This window comes from Vulpes lagopus, chromosome 3, assembly GCF_018345385.1.
Source record: "Vulpes lagopus strain Blue_001 chromosome 3, ASM1834538v1, whole genome shotgun sequence".
Taxonomy (NCBI): Eukaryota; Metazoa; Chordata; class Mammalia; order Carnivora; family Canidae; genus Vulpes; species Vulpes lagopus.
The window spans coordinates 164,097,985-164,113,150 of NC_054826.1; positions in this window are offsets into that span (position 1 = coordinate 164,097,985).

Here is a 15,166-nt window from a genome sequence, read left to right on the forward strand (position 1 = left end):
TGGACTATTTATTTATCTTTCTTATTGTTAGTTAGCATTTGAGTTGTTTTAGTATTTTGCTTTTACAAAGTACGTTGCTTTGAGCATTTTGACCACCCTTCCTATAGACACGTGGAAGCTTCCTCTATGGAATAGTTATAAGAGCTGGATCTCGGTTTCATAAACTAAATGCACTTGCAATTTAGAAAATAAGCAGCTGGTGGTATTATTTTATACTGGTACAAAGTCATTGTAACTAATTTATACTTCCACCAAAAGAGAACAGATGTCTAGTTTTTCTATATCCATGCCAACACTGAATATCATCCAATGTTTTCATATTTCCTAATTTGGTAGATATAAAATGCTATCTTGTGAGTCTGCATTGTATTTTTCAAATTACCAATGAGGATGAACATGTTTTATGGTTTGCTGGGTTGGTTTTTGGCTAATTTGTATTACCTCTACTTTCTTCATTATCTCACCCTTCTGCTTCCATTCATCTGTTAGTTGGGTCATTATTGCATTATCAGAGTAATTAACAACAGATTAGGTTGTATTATTGTAATCATCGCCTCATCTGTTGTAACAACTGAGAATCAAAGACATCTTTTAAAGTTTAAAAACAAGGCAATAGAAATTAAGCATATTTAATAATATAAACTCTCAGAACGATAATATTAGTGACTAAATTTGAATAGTGAAGGCAGGAGAAGTTGAGGAAGAAGAGAACAGGAGCTAATTTTATTCTTGCTCACATACAAAACCCATGGGCACTACCTATGGGATTTGGGGACTAAGGGGCTACATAAAAGTATAAGAATAAAGATAACCACTACTTATTACAAACCTTTGTAAATATAAGACCTATAATAAAGGCAAAGAACAAGAAAAAAAGAGCATATAAAAAGGTTTCAAATTAAGAAAAAAAGGAAAAAGGAAAATACACGCTATTATTTACTTTTTTTTAATCTACAAAACTATGGAAGATAAAAATAGGGACAATTCTATGCAGCTAAAAAGGCTTTCAGACTCAGACATCTCATTCACAAGGACTCCTTCCAAGGTTCTGTAAGGATTCAAATGGTCATATGTGCTCAAAAATTTTGCATGTATTAGGTATTTTAATTACGAGAAGTTAGAACCAAGTTTTAATTTATGATTTTATTTTCTTTTCCTTAAAAGCACCTATGAAACTGCATAAAATGAAAGATTCAAAAACTTGGATTCAATTCTGTGAAGAAACTAATAAAAATGAATACCAGTTCGGGGTGGAAATAGGGGAGATGGTGGGAGCAAGACTCAAATGTACAACTTCTTATGTCATTTTGGTTTTTAAACCATGTAAATATAGTCTCCATTAAGAATATGTAAATTTTCAAAAATAACCTAACAATATTGGGACCAAGGGGCACCTGGGTGGCTCAGGTGATTGAGCATCTGACTCTTCGTTTCTGCTCAGGTCATGATCTCATGGGTTGTGGGACTGAGCCCCACATGGGGCTACACACTCAGTGGGGAGTCAGCTTGAGGATTTTCTCCCTCTGCCTCTCCCCCCACCCTTCCTCCTACCTTTATACTGGTACAAAGTACTCACACACACTCTCTAAACAAACAGATAAATAAATCTTTTTTAAAAATAATGGGATTGAGTGTTGCTATGAATAAGTCTTCTTAAATATTACCTAAAAAGCAATATATTAAATTATTTCAATATTTAGATCAGGAACATATAGTTAAAAGGTTAAGAGAGAGAGAGAGAAACAAATAAGGAAGGAAGAAAAGGAAAGGAGAAGAGAAGAGGAAAAAAGAAAAGAAAGGAAAAGAAAAGAAAAAGGAAAAGAAGGAAAAGAAAAGAAAGAAAAGAAAAGAAAAGAAGAAAAGAAAGAAAAGAAAAGGAAAGGAAAAAAAGAAAAGAAAAGAAAAGAAAAAAATATGCCAATAGACACTTGAGTCTGAGATAAATTTCCGGTGCAGCATCATATGAACATGATCGGGTGCTGTATCCCAGTGTTTGAATGGAAGCAAGGACAGTGTGCTCTGGAAAACCTTTAGTTTGATGGCTCAGAATTGCTTATTTGAGCTCATGTGGCTTATTTATTGGCTTAGGAAAGGGCACCAATGTCAATGAAGTATGTATTGAATGAATTAAATATTATTTATAAAATAAAACAATGTAGCATTAGCCTAAAAGCAATTTCTAAAACAAATACTGAAGACAAATTTGTAAAATGCTTTTTAGCAAAGTAGCTTCATGAGAGTTAGGGTATACTCTCTCAACGTGACCATTTTAGGGACGATATTAATGTTTTCCTGTGTTTTTTTGTTTTTTTGTTAAATGAGCCAATTCAATACATCTTACAGGTAAGTGTGTTTAGCTTTGAAATTTAGGAAGCGAAATGAAAATCGTAGTGAAAATAACCCAGGAAATTGTCTATAAAGATTTATGAACAAGCTGGACTTGGTTGGGCTCCACGAAAACAATTTCGCTCTTCGTCCCCACGCCCTGTTGGGCGGCGGACTTCCCTACCCCTGAATGAAGTGAAATCTCAGGCAGGTCCCTTCACTTTTGAGGTTATTTTTAGCTAATAAAATTTCCTCACATCTTTAAAGCTTCAAAGAATACAGGTCTGCCTGAGAATCACATAATTTTACTGCAAAACGGTACTTTTTAAAATAAAATCCCTACCTCATCCAGTGGGGCCTACACTGAACCTGGACAGCCGCATCTGGACAGGCCTGGGGCTGGGGGTGGCCTGTCACTGTTCTCCACCTTCTCTTTCCTTTTGCGTCTCTTCCCCATCGCTGGCTGCTCTTTCTCACCCCTTCCAGAGACTGAAGAACAGTCGAAGGGCCTGAAACAATGGCAACCCAGCCTCAGGGGCCCTGCGTGTGACCAGTGCGGTGCCCAAAGCCGACGAGCTCTCTCCAGGGCTTCTTCAGAAGTTCCCTGGACATCTGTCTGGTCGGGGTCGCTTCCGGGACCCTCTCGTTCAGGCAATGCCTCCCTTCTTGAGGGCCACTTGGGCTTTCAGGGGTCAATGGGCTAATGGGACTTCTCTGAGTCTCCAGTCAGTCCTCTCAAAGGATTCCTGGAGCTGTGCTTGGTCCCCAGGGGACCCAGGTCCACTCACAGTTGGCTCGCCCAGCGAGAAGGCAGGTCTCAGTGCCACCACCCCCTGCCCCCCATCAGCGGACACGGCAGCCAAGACCCTTGTCTCCTCACCTCAGGCCTAAGAGGGACCTCGGCTGTCACTGACGTGGATTGTGGCTCTTCCTCCCTGATTTGTTGTTAAATATGTCTTATTAATTGAATTAGTAATACTAATTTTTGGTAAAAAAAAAAAAAAAAAAGAAAAAGGGTAAGTTCTACCTACACTTTGGGTCATTGTTCTTTTACTTCAAGAGTTTGCTTGTCAGCCCCTGATTTTGTTGTATTTCTGCCCCTAAGTAGGATCAGTCAGTAGATCCTTTTTTTTTTTTTTCTATTGTGTTTTGTTTTACTGTTAGGTTTAGATATTAGGGTTCTGCTAGTTCTCTAACTGGTCCCACCCTTTGCATGCTCTGGAGAACTTTTTATGAGACCCAAGCCAGCTTTTCCTGGGTGTTTTAAACACCCTCATGCAACCTGCTGTGCTGAGCATGTTGGAGGCCTTGCTGAGGCCTCGCCCAGAGGGACAATGAGCCACCGGACTCCAGTGGGACAGTCGCCGGGACCTGGTGGGGAGGAGAGCGGATGGGACTCAGGGAACGCGGCAGGTACACCCATGGGTTCTGCTACATGTTTCTCTGACAGGCTGAATTCTTCTCCCCTCCCTTCACGTACATTTGCCTGCCTGGAACATTCTCCCACTCTTCTCGGTCATCTGTCAAGTCTTGCTTTAGATGTTACCTCCTTGGAGAAACTTCCCATGTCCACATGAATTAAAGTTAGATCATGGGGTACAGTTTCTCAGATAGTTCTGAACATCCGATACTAGTGCATATTGGGGCACCCGGGGGGCTCAGTGGTGGAGGGGCTACCTTCAGCTCAGGACGTGACTCCAGGGTCCTGGGATCGAGTCCCATATCAGGCTACCCTTAGGGGCCTGCTTCTCCCTCTGCCTCTCTGTGTATGTCTCGCATAAATAAATAAATAAATAAATAAATAAATAAATACACATATTACAATCCGTAATTATATATTTATTTATTAATGTGATATTTTTTAAGTGCCTTGGTGCTTTGGGACCATAATCTCTGTGAGGGATATGTATGGTTTTCTCCTACAACTCTATGTTCAATTTGCTAGTAAATTCACGGTACATAGTAAATAGTAAAAGTTCGTTAAATTAGTGCAAAAAATACATTTTGCATAGTTATGTATATGTTTTTATATGTGAGTGAGCTGCATTCTTTTCGTTTTAGTGTCCTCCTGGAAACCGTGTTACTCTTTGAATCTCTGGAACTCAGAGAACCTGTCTACAAAACTGTCACTCAAGTCCAACATCCACATCTAAGGAACAATTAGGTGTTCAATTCAACTAAGAAATTAAATGACAGGATCGTTAAGTGACGTCTCCAAACTCGTACCAGTTTATCCCAGAGTCTGGACGAGAAGCCGTATCTTCCCGACTTCTGTGTTCACGTAGTTCCCACATGCTATCACCTCTCTTTTTCCTCCAAAGCTCTATTGTCTCCACTCCTCTATCTCTCTTCCCTCCAGCAGAAGTCCCTCCTCTGTCCCTCCCTATTACTTTTTTTTTTTTAAGATTTTATGTATTTATTTGAGAGAGAGAGTGAGGGCACACAAGAGAGCACGAGTAGGGGGAGGCAGGGGGAGAGCTGGGGGCAGATTCCCTGCTGAGCACGAAGCCTGCACCCAGGACCCTGGGATCGCGACCTGAGCTGAGGGCAGACCCTTAGCTGACTGAGACGCCCAGGCTCCCCATCCCTCCCTATTTCTGAGGCTCCACAACGTGATGAAGGAAAAGCAATGTCTTTGAGCACAAAGGACTTTGAAAGCAGACAGACCAGGGTTCGAATCCTAACTCAGTCCCCTAACACCTGTGTGTGTTTAGAGAAGTTCCTTAATTCCATTGAGCCTGTTTCCACACCCAGAATATGGATGTAGGATTGTAAATATTAACTGAAGAAACTACATGTCGAATAAGTACCCAACATAGGCCCCCGCACAATCTCACGCTTAGAAAACCGTCAGTCTGTGTCACTAATTCTCTTACCGTGCTCTACGTAAGCACGTGTTTGTTTGCCCTGACACTGTTTGCAGAGCGTAGGAGCATCCAAAGGGAGAGGTCTGAGTCCAAACCCACTATGATTAATATGATTAATATCGCACTGAATACTGAGACTATGTCCAAGACCCTAAAAGTCAAAACAATCTCTGGAAAAAAAAAAAAAGCCTTTCTATGAGTTCCTTGAAGACGCAATGGTTGCTGAAAAGACAAGAAAATCAATCCTGAACTCAGTCTTTTAATTTCTTCTCATGATTACTGTTCTCAAATGGGGAATACAATTAAAACTAATGCTATATTAGTGCACTTCTCTCAAAATAAACATTGATCAGATTCTACGTGAAGGGTCTGTAACATCTCTTCTGTAATTGTTTTAAAATATATTAACAGGGATCTGTGTATTGTAGGACAGAGAACGCTGCTTCTCTAAGACAGGAGCTCCGAGTTCTGGCACCAGCTCCACCATTCACCGGCGACGTGACCTATGGAAAGTCATTTGTTGTGCTTGACTCTCCGTCTCCGCAGTCAAATGGGCACATTCCTGCCCCACTGAATTGTTCAAGGATCACACACGATGCATGTGACAGACAAAAATTGTGATATGCTTATAAGAAACCATTATGATTTCTATGCACGTTCCTGAAAAATAGGATAAACACCAGCCACAGAGACATCAGAATCACCGGGACTCCACACAGATAAGCTGCCCTGCTTATGATCACCAGGATACGAGACAAGCGTGGCACCGAACGCACAGAGGGCTGACTAGCTTATGTTATGGGAAGGGTGATTTCTTTCATTTTTAGGTGACACTCAAAGGTATGAAAACAGCTGAGACGTGCTGCTGCACACTGAACGTATTTATTAAATAATCCTCCCTCCAAATGATCCAAGGTGATCAGAAACTCAGAGACGGGGCGCAGAGTTTTGCATTCTTCCCGAAGCAGCCTGCGCTGCTAATGCAGGATATCAATCCAGGCTTGGTGTTTGTTACAAATGCTCTTTAGACTTAACTTTTCTCCTCAACAGCTTCTGTGATGTCCCGACATACTGTTATCTAGGAAACGCTTCACCGCTGCAAACGTCGATTTAGCTCTTGTCAAAACCTGCTAGTTATGAACCCTGACGCTTTTTCCTGAGCCCCTACATTACAGTATAGATAGAAATTTTTAAGATTCTATTGCCACCTCCAATAGCCCGTAGGTTGGATTAACCGTGGCTATGCAATAAGGCAGGTGTTGAGCGTGGGGAGTAAATAGCACGTACACAGACACCGACCTGTGTGCAGGCTACATTGTTATCAGCCGTCGCAGTGCCATGAATCTCACAACTTGGTCCTTCTTCCAGCTCTGATTGTGCTAAACAAAATGCTTATCCTTTATTTCGTATCATGAAACCGACGGCATTTATATCCAGATCGATGCCAGAGGAGATAAAATCTTCCTGAAGGAGGGACAGAAACCATCTGCTCCTCTGATTGAGGGCTGGGCCGACGTCAGGCCCTTAATTGTCATCTGTAATCACTAGATGGAAGGGAAATGAGAAATTACCTTTCCAACAGAGGCATGAGACATCATCCACAGGACCCCGTTTCGTTGACTACGAGAGTGCCACTCCCGAGGGTAACGTTGCTCAGGGTTACCTAGAACGAAAAGGAGCGTGCAGTTGAGGATGCAAAAGATTCTCTTATGAAAATCAGCCCAAGCTCCTTTTGGCAAAAATGTCTTTATTCTATTTTTCTCCAAATAGCATAAGCTAAATGCTTTTCACTCGACATTCAATAAATATTTATTGATCAACTAGTAAGCCTCTTTCATTATTTAAGGCACAGATAGAAGTAGATGGGGCCCAATCCCTACATTCAGGGAACACAGTGTCTTTAGGAGAGAAAAGTGTGTAACCACGCAGTCAGAAAACAATAGGATAGGATGGGATGGGAAAGGCTTTCTGGACGCTGTGGAAGCGCAGAAGCACCAGGGCTCTAGGTTGCTGGTTAGTGTTTCAACAAAAAAAGGAAGCAACCGTCAGCTGGAGTCTTGAAGGTTAAATAAAGACAAGGTGATAATATTCCAGGAAAAAGGAATCAATAGTGCAAAAGCGCAGACTATGAGAAAGCACAATATCTTCAGGAAATAACAAGTAATTAATTATGTTTGTCTGGATCTTCATTTTCATAGAAGAGATTATTGACTTCCAGCTCTCTGAAGAGAACGGTAAAATGACCGGCGTGATGAAGTAAAGACAAGTTTATTGCTTACTGCAGTAAGGGGAGCTGCTTATGACCCGGACAGAACCTAAGTGGCATCTTGGGAGTGGGGAGCAAAGCAGCATCTCTGGGGTTTGGGCCTCTAACTTAAGGCATATCTTTCCATGAGGGAGTCTGATTGGCACTGAACAGTGTTCCTAATGTCATCGGGTGAGATTAACGGATAAGGTAAGGCGGGAACTGTATTTATTTTTAAGATTTTATGTATTTATTTATTTATTTATTTATTTATTTATTTAACAGAGAGAGAGAGACCTAGAGGCAGAGAAGGAGGGAGAGCACAAGCAGGGGGAGCAGCAGGCCGGAGGGAGAGGGAGAAGCAGGCTCCCCACCGAGCAGGGAGCCCAACACGGGGCTGGATCCCAGGTCTCCGGGACCATGACCTGAGCCCAAGGCAGGTGCTTAACTCACCGAGGCTTAGAGAAGTCTTACTTATAAATAATGTCTTTTGAGGAACTAGTGGAGCCAGATTTCAAACCTAGTTCTAGCAGATTCCAAAATCACCTCGCCCTTTGTCTTCAATAATGCTGTTTTAAAGCAGGGGGGCAAACGGAAAATGTTTCTCAATAGGAATTGACTAAAGTGTGGACCCACGGACCACCCGGTTGCCTATTAGCAACGCAGACTCTTGAGCCCCATCCCAGAACTCCTGAATCAAAATCTACCAACAAAAGCTCGGGTGATTGTTACGCACATTGAGATTTAAGCAGCTATTTTAGGGGACTCTCAAGAGTTCTTGAGTTGCCATCCCCCTGAGAGTAGCTCCAGTTGCGCAGTGGGGTTTTCTACATCCCTCCAGCCTCCAGCCCTGTCCTTCTATCCCTTACTCTCCTCATCCGGGGTAAGAGAAAAAGCGACAGAAACTACTAGCATAATATCCCATGGAAACTGCTACGGGAAGTGTGATCAACAGGGCAAGAGAAATATTGTTTTTCTTGTGGATATTTGCCCCCTAAGCCGGAAAACCTTGAGCCTACTCCTAGTTGGGAAGTAAGGATGATGGAACCTAGAGCTCATCTCCAGGCCAGAAGAGAGACTGGGGGTTAGGTGGTGAGGGGAAGGGCGAGGGGAAGCCCCGAGGAAGGTGGGAAGAGGAGGAAAAGGGGGTACAATACGGATGGAGGCCAGACTTTAAGGAGATTACTGGCTACCCACAAAGAGGTATCCCTGTGGAATTTGGCGGGGGGGGAGCGGGGACAAACGTTTTGTATCAGCTGAATCCACCCATGGATCGTAAGATCACATCATTTCCTTTTGGCTGATGGCCTGTATCTGCACCGTAACCGGGTCTTTATCACTCTCTTCATTTACTCACTCATCAGTGTCTTCAAGGCCTACGATGTGTTGGACACTGTCCTAGGCAACGAAGACTCGCGAACCAGATGAGCCCGTCGCTTCTTGGCGCTCCCATTCTGATGGGAAGGAGAGAGAGAGAGAGAGACAATAAGGGCCAAGTGATGGTTCATTGTTTAGAAGAAAGAGTTTTCCCTCAGTGTGATTGTGAGTAGACACCTGCACTCTGGGGACAGGTGACGCTTGAGACTCCTACCCTGGGGGGCAACGTGGGGCCAACCCAGGCAAGCAGCCGCCGAGGAGCCTCCTCTCAGAGCAGGGCCCAGGGGGGGTGGGTCCCCAGGGCTCGAGGAGGGTCCTGGGCACCCCCCGTGAGACCTTGTGGCATTTCTCAATGTCTTCCCGCAGCGTCCCTTCCGAGGCTCTGGGCAGAAGGGAGAGGCGCTCCTGCTCCTCAGGCCGCTGCCTCCGGGTGCCACCGCCCTCCCTCCTGTGGGTCCTCTTCCTCAGGATGAGCAGCCTTGGCGACTGTGCTGTCAGCAGGTGCCCAGTGGTCACACAAAGGGACACAAGGTGCTCTCCATGGGGCGCTTCCTGTGGGACACGCTGCTGTGGGAGGGCTGCGGGTCACCCTCCTCCAGGGGCCTGCTCATCCCCTGGGGCCGGTGACAGTGGGCAAGGCCCCTCTCTCGGGGCACAGGTCTAGGCCCTTCTCTCGGCCAGTCGGAGCAACACTGTCCCCCACGTGGTGTTTGACAGCTTACAAAGGCTTTGCTCACACCCGGCAGCTCGGCAGCTCGGAAAATTATCTTCAAAGACAGTAAACATCCCCCCAACCATCTTGGTGCCCAAGAGTCTGGGCCACACCTTCTGACCCCAAGCCCCATGCTTTCCACTATCCCAGTGCCCATTTTCCCTCCATCACCGACCTCTCCCACTCCATCCTTCTTTCTTTTTTAATTTATTTTTTTAATTTTTTATTTCCACTCCCTCCTTCTTTCTCTCCCTCTCTCCCTCCCTGTCTCCTCTTTATGGTTCAGATATTTTTAAGGCTGAAAGAATATAAAAGTGAAGTAGCCATTCCTAACTAACCTCTTACATAGCTTACTTCTGATTTTCATTGTCTTCTTCTTCTTTTTCTTTTCTTTTCTTTTCTTTTTTTTTTTTTTTTTTTTAGGACTGGATTTCTGGGTAATGTCTACCTCCACCGTGGGGCTTGGACTTACAACCCTGAGATCCAGAGTCCTGTGCTCCACCGACTGAGCCAGCCAGGCACCCCTCGTCTTCTTTTTGGGAATAAAATGCTTAGCATTCTTCTATCACTATTTTTTGTAAAGAAAACAGTATTAGTTATTACCTTTATCATGAATCATAAACTCCATTGTGAGTTCTACTGGCACTAAAAAGAACTAGTTGACTGGTGACTGCAGATCTCAAAATAAACTAGGTCTTGGGCAGCCCTGGTGGCTCAGTGGTTTAGTGCCACCTTCAGCCCAGGGCGTGATCCTGGAGGCCCTGGATCAGGCTCCCTGCGTGGTGCCTGCTTCTCCCTCTGCCTGTGTCTCTCTCTGCCTCTCTCTCTCTCTCTCTCTGTATGTGTCTCTATGAATAAATAAATAAATAATCTTTAAAAAAAATAAACTAGGTCTTTTTTTTTTTTTTACTTTTTATTATTATCGTGAACCAGCATTGTTCACTAAGACCATAACAAGGAGATAAATTTAGCATCAATGGATAAAACGCCCACACATATCTCTCCAAGCCCTTTGAAATATATTATGAACAACAACAAAAAAGTCATTCAGAAAGAAAAACAATATATTTTCCTCCTTAGGAAACGTTTCTTTCATATATGAGGCAGTGATTATTTAGCTGATTTCTGAGACTTGAAGCAAACTTCTCACTGAAATATGTATATAAAGTGATCCATAAAAACTAAGTGTGGCAACGATGAAAAATAAAAGAATGAGCAGTAATGTATGTAGAGATTTTAAAGAAAAACCCTTATAGGGTTATCATCACCCTTCCTCCTTTTGGTAGCAACGTCTTATTGAAGAGAAACTCTTTGGCTTCCTCTATGGTTGTTTCTGTTTAATTTGGAAGCGCATTTCCTTCAGACACTAAAAGTAAACTCGGTAATGCCTCGGTATTGAAGTTTTAGGCTGATGCTCAAGGGTACTCAGTTTATAGATCCTACTTTAACTGCCTCCTTGAAGTGTGTACAAAAAAAAAAAAAAAAACCCTAAAGCAATAGTATTGATTCCTAAACAAGAATCACAGGGACTCACTTATCTATGTCCTTTTCTTAAACCAACTTACCAAAATGGGATGAAAAGGAATTTAGCAAAGTTCCAGAGTAAATGTCTACATTCTAGAAAGATTCCAACAAGGATCCTTAAATCCTAAAGAAACTATATGTACTTCAGCTGAACAGATTGCCCTCAAAAATTGTATTTTTTTCATACAGTTATAATAGGCAGCACGACAGGTGAAGTTATCCATGGGGGGGGGGGGGGCAATATCGTTTATTTTCACATTTACAGACCTAGAGTAGTACTTGGTTTGGATACTTACTACACACTATACCGGATTAAATATTTGTGGATATGTCGAGCTCTATTCTTTCCAACATATCCAGGAGAACAGAAACAACTAAATAGGAAGAGAAGATCCCCCCCCCCTTTCCCCACCTCGAGTGTGTGCGAGCACACGGGCAACACAGTTTTGATTTTCTAGTCCGACATTTGTTTTCCAGGCTGGATGGGAGTTCCCCAAGCCGCTCTGTAGCCCGACTCTAGGCAAAGTGGGGTTGCGATGGAAGTCTTGCCCTCCTCACTCCGAAGGTAACCCTCGTGTGCCTGATTCTAACCCTCTCTTCAGGCCCTACAGAATTACCCCAGGATGGAACTCACAGGTTCTCTTTCTGTTCTGATCATTTTTAAGATATTTCTTAGTATCTCTGATGTTTTACCATCACTCTATGATACTCCTGGGTCATTTTTTTTAAAGCCTGCTTCACACTAAGAGTTTTCAACATGGTGGCTCAAATGTTACTTCTAGGAAATGATAAGCAGCAGCGGCTTAAACAACATGAACTTATTGTCTCACAGCTCTGAAGTTCCTCAGAAGGAAGCTCAGATCCTTTTGAGGGAAGTGAGGGAAAACCCTTCCCATGCCTCTCTCTTAGCTTCTGGTGCTTTGCTGGTGATCTTTGATCCTTGGCTTCTCCTGCGCCACCTTCCTCTTTGCATGGCATTTCCCCTTGTGTGTATCTATGTGCAAATCTCTCTTTCCTGCTGGATTAGGAACCCACCCTAATATGAACTCAACTAATTACATCTGCAATGATCCTATTTCCAAATAATGTAACATTCTGAGGTAATAGGGGTTAAGACTTAAACATGTGAAATTGTTGGCAGGGTGGAATGTGCAATTCAACCCAAATTCAACCCATAATAGAAACCAACAGCGTCTTCTTTACTATCCTTAGTCTGATGTCCATGTGTCCAGCCCCTGACTGCTCCCATCCTCGTAACACCAAACCTAGAGCACACACCTGCCTGCACCATGGCAATAATGAAGGTCAAAAATGAAGTGTCTGGATTTAAGTTGGGGAAAGTGAGACTCATATTGTGTGATCCAGGTAAAACGTGGGGAGGGTGTTCAAAAAAATACGAGGATCCATATTAAAGCTAGGGAGCCCTGTCCCTTCTTGACACAAGTTAATCTCTCTGATCTTTAATTTCCTCATTTTTAACGTGGGGTTCTGTGTGGCCTAACCGTTAAGGTCTTAGTGTGATGTGTTGTATATAAACAGGTGTTCCATAAATGCCAGGTCGTTCTACTTCCTCTCACTCCTCCAGACTCTCAAAACTCTTAACTTCTTGCATGGTCTCCATCACATTCTGTCTTGTGTTTGTATGTTTGTCATATTTCCCCAATTTTAATGCATGTTTCATGAGCCAGGGACTTTGTTCTAGACCAGTGCTTCTCAAATCATTTGTGATAAAGGACCATGTATAGATATCCAATCTGCCACAGACCAATATTTTTGTTAAATCTATTAAAAATAAGTTCTAGAAAGATGAGATTAAGAAAAAACACATATAAATTATAAGCCCCAATTTCATTACAGTCAACAAACATAAAATTACTGTCCAAAATGCTACAAAAATTTCCGAATGCTTACTGTGGATTTCTGTATTTAATCCATTGGAGACCAGTCACCCACATTTCACTGGTCTATGGACCACACTTTGATTGGCATGTCCCAGACCCTTACTCCCCAGAGTGTGGCCCCAGTACCAGCAGTTTTGGTCTCCCCTATGAAAATGCAGAGTATAAAGACTTTTCTCAAACTTATTGAATCAGAACTGGACATGGAGGTTTGTCATTTTGAATCCCTTCTGTTACTGAGCTCCAAGGGTTCAGTCGAAAATCTGCTTAAACGTTTTGAGTAGAAACACCCCAGAGAGACCCAATATGTGACTCTTAGTGCATCTGTCAGGGGATTTTCATTTTATTGGAATCCTGTAACTATTTGTTGATTAACAATGGAACAGTGTTTGTTGTCTTCTCCTACTACCAAGAACATCAATTTTTATATGAATAGGTGACTTTACATTTTTAAAGCACAGTGTTATTACAATTTATGATCTTAATGCTTTTGTACGTGTGTACGTGTGTGTGTGTGTGTGAGTGTAATTCTGTTTTCTGTCCAGCTACCAGCCTGTGAAGCACGTAAAGGAGGAACCTAATTCATTACCACTGGATAATTTGCTGTTTGTGTTTCATTAAGTCAAGATTAAGGTTGACAGAAATAGCTTTCAGAGAACTGCAGTACGTTGTAGTGAAAGGAGATCAGCTTTGAAGTCAGACTCGCCTCCAGCTGAGGCTAGGTTTTTATCCATTGTTCACTTCTTCCCTGTGGTCAAAACTTCCTCATTTGTAAAGTAAGGTTAGTATTCTGATTCTGGGTGATGGATAAGGTGAAAATAATGTATTTATACGACACACGAGTAAGATGCCTATTATATTGTTACTGCCCAGTAAACTTTGTCTTTCTGAAGAGAGAAAGGAGCTTACTCATTTTTTAATGAGGCTATTATTGGAAGGACCGAAAGTATATCAAACATAAATAAATAAGTTTAATTAGGCAGAGAAATACATAGCCATCATTTCTTGGATACTCGTAAGTTTAAAATTGTAGCTATACATTGCAAGTCATAGGTACTCGATGGGGTTTTCTCCATGGTAAACCTGGTATTGTGCTCGGTATGATCTGTCCCATGCCTGTAGTACCTGTTACAGTGCCTTGCTCATGGAAGATGCTCCATAGATGTTTCTGGAAGAAATTGTGACTTCTTTGCAGTGAGGAACCACGTCTTATATCTCCTTGTTCTGTGGTCCTCTCATCAGTTTCCTGCCGGAGCTTCCCACCCAGTGCGCAGCTGCACGCATGTGAGCCACGAAGGGTTTTCAAGTGTCTACAGACCTTGACCTCCTACGCCTGCTCAACAGCCATACAGGGCCTGGGAAACGAGAGCAGCTTCCTTCTGTTTATCCCAGTAGCGTAGAGCTCGTCCATGAGAAAGGTTAAGAGAAATGGGCCCCTCCTATCTTCTTCCCGAAGTGGAATCTTTGCTGCACGTGGTTCTCTCCTGTAGAGGAAATCCTTCGAAATGGTGCCCGAGTTTTACTTACCTCCACCTCCTTCCTCCTGGACAAGTGTAACTCATCTTTAGATGAGTTGGGGTGACTTTCTCACCAGTTACTTTTAGTGTAAACTTGACCCTGGTCTCTAACTATATTTCTTTTCTTCCATTACTCTTTCAGATACACCACACTGCTCCTGGGTACCTCCCAGAGGGCACTAAAGTGATTTTACCTAGTGCACTGTTAGTTCGTCCTTGCTCAGTTTGTATTCAGGGCTCTGAGGGACATACCCTAGTTCGATATTTCTGTGACATGAGTGAGTATCTTCTCAATCTCATGCTATTTTCCCTTTTTAACAGCAGAAACATAGGACCTCAAGCGGTTTAGTAGGCAACAGCCGCTAACCAGAATTCAATAACTTTGCTTTATGTTTGTCTTTATTTTTATGGTTTCTTTTAAAGCAAAATAAAGGGGTGCCTGAGTGGCTCAGACCATTAAGCATCTGCCTTCGCCTCAGGTCATGATCCTGGGGTCTTGGGACTAAGCCCCACATTGGGCTCCCTGCTCAGGGGGAGTCTGCTTCTCCCTCTGCCCCTCTGTCCTTCCCTCCTTCCCTCTTTCTCCACTTCCTGCCCTTGCTCATGCTCTTGCTCTCTCTCTCTCTCTCTCTCTCTCAAATAAATAAGTAAAATCTTAAAAAAAATAAGGCAAAATAAAACTACATATTTTACTATACTAT